The following is a 2,686-nucleotide window of genomic DNA, read 5'->3' on the forward strand; positions in this document are numbered from 1 at the left end:
TGAGTAGCAATGCCAGTATATTCTGGGATGTAGGGATGAGCCTTTCTGTTGACTATTCATTTTTCTATTCTAGGGTGTGATTCGGATGTGAAGAGGCTGAGGGGTGAGTTCGCTTGTGACTAAACTAATGCACCTTCCTGGGCTAGAGGAGAAGGAACCAGCCAGGGTTTCTGCTACCTGGCTATCCAATAACTCACTGCTGGAAAGTGTGCAAGTGGAAAGCACCTTGGACTGTGTATTGCACAATATAAATGTGAGTTATTGTGTTGAGAGCTGGACTAGACTGGAATATGATGATCACAGTTCAATAACCTTTTAACATATTCCAGCCTTGTACAGTATAAATGGACAGTGAGCAGTAACTTTAGTGTAACAGAGATTCCCTCTCCTCGGGAGAGGACACAGAAAACTGAGGAGGGATTGGAAAAATATTTCTCTAATAATTATTCGCTTCTTTTGCTCATGAAATCGTAGATCTAGTCTCTTCGAATAATTATGCAATAGTCTTTTGAAAGCCACGATTATGGTAGAGGCAGGAACCCTCAGCATTTAAAAAGTATTTAGATGAGCGCTTGAAATGCAAGTATACAAGGCTACGGGAAGTGCTGGGAAATGGGATTAGAATAGTTAGGTGCTTGATGGCCGGCACAGACACGATGGGCCGAAGAGTCTCTTTCTGTGCTGTTTGACTCTATGACTTTAATCTGTCAGGCAGCGCATTCCAGCTTCGAACCACTTGCTGTGTAAAAAAAAAATGTTTTCCTCATGTCACCTTTGGTTCTTTTGCCAATCACCTTCAGTCAGTGGCCTCTGTTTCTTGACCCTTCCACCAACGGGAACAGTTTCTCCCTATCTACTCAATGTAGACATTGCAGCACTTCAGGAGACTCGCCTCCCCGCGAGTGGATCTCTAGCAGAGCAAGACTACACCTTCTTCTGGCAGGGCAGGGATCCTGAAGAACCAAGACAGCATGGAGTGGGCTTCGCCATCAGAAACTCCTTGCTCAGCATGATAGAGCCACCTTCAAATGGCTTGGAACGCATACTGTCCATCCGACTGCTCACCACCTCTGGTCCAGTACACCTACTCAGCATCTATGCTCCAACACTCTGCTCCCCACCTGAAGCTAAAGACCAGTTCTACGAGGAACTCCATAATATCATTAGTAGAATCCCCAACACCGAACACCTGTTCCTGCTGGGGGACTTTAATGCCAGGGTTGGGGCCGACCATGACTCATGGCCCTCCTGCCTTGGGCGCTATGGCGTTGGAAGGATGAATGCGAATGGGCAGAGACTGCTTGAGTTGTGTACCTATCATCACCTCTGCATCACCAACTCGTTCTTTCACACTAAACCCTGTCACCAGGTTTCATGGAGGCACCCAAGATCGCGTCGTTGGGACCAGCTAGACCTCATTGTCACAAGGCGAGCCGCCTTAAACAGTGTTCAAATCACACGCAGCTTCCACAGTGCGGACTGCGACACCGACCACTCCCTGGTGTGCAGCAAGGTTAGACTCAAACCAAAGAAGTTGCATCATTCCAAGCAGAAGGGCCACCCGCGCATCAACACGAGCAGAATTTCTCATCCACAGCTGTTACAAAAATTTCTAAATTCACTTGTAACAGCCCTTCAAAACACTCCCACAGGGGATGCTGAGACCAAGTGGGCCCACATCAGATACGCCATCTATGAGTCAGCTTTGACCACCTCCGGCAAACGTGCGAAGAGAAATGCAGACTGGTTTCAATCTCACTTTGAAGAGCTGGAACCTGTCACAGCCGCTAAGTGCATTGCACTGTTGAACTACAAGAAATCCCCCAGCGATTTAACATCTGTAGCACTTAAAGCAGCCAGAAGCACTGCACAAAGAACAGCCAGGCGCTGCGCAAATGACTACTGGCAACACCTATGCAGTCATATTCAGCTGGCCTCAGAGACCGGAAACATCAAAGGAATGTATAATGGCATTAAGAGAGCTTTTGGGCCAACCATCAAGAAGATCGCCCGCCTCAAATCTAAATCAGGGGACATAATCACTGACCAACGCAAACAAATGGACCGCTGGGTGGAACACTACCTAGAACTGTACTCCAGGGAGAATGTTGTCACTGAAACTGCCCTCAACGCAGCCCAGCCTCTACCAGTCATGAATGAGCTGGAACAACAGCCAACAAAATCGGAACTCAGTGATGCCATTGATTCTCTAGACAGCAGAAAAGCCCCTGGGAAGGACAGCATTACCCCTGAAATAATCAAGAGTGCCAAGCCTGCTATAGTCTCAGCACTACATGAACTGCTATGCCTGTGCTGGGACGAGGGAGCAGTACCCCAGGACATGCGCGATGCCAATATCATCACCCTCTATAAAAACAAAGGTGACCGCGGTGACTGCAACAACTACCGTGGAATCTCCCTGCTCAGCATAGTGGGGAAAGTCTTTGCTCGAGTCGCTCTAAACGGGCTCCAGAAGCTGGCCGAGCGCATCTACCCTGAGGCACAGCGTGGCTTTCGTGCAGAGAGATCGACCGTTGACATGCTGTTCTCCCTTCGTCAGATACAGGAGAAATGCCGTGAACAACAGATGCCCCTCTACATTGCTTTCATTGATCTCACCAAAGCCTTTGACCTCGTCAGCAGACGTGGTCTCTTCAGACTACTAGATAAGATCGGATGTCCACCA

This window comes from Heterodontus francisci, chromosome 9, assembly GCF_036365525.1.
Source record: "Heterodontus francisci isolate sHetFra1 chromosome 9, sHetFra1.hap1, whole genome shotgun sequence".
Taxonomy (NCBI): Eukaryota; Metazoa; Chordata; class Chondrichthyes; order Heterodontiformes; family Heterodontidae; genus Heterodontus; species Heterodontus francisci.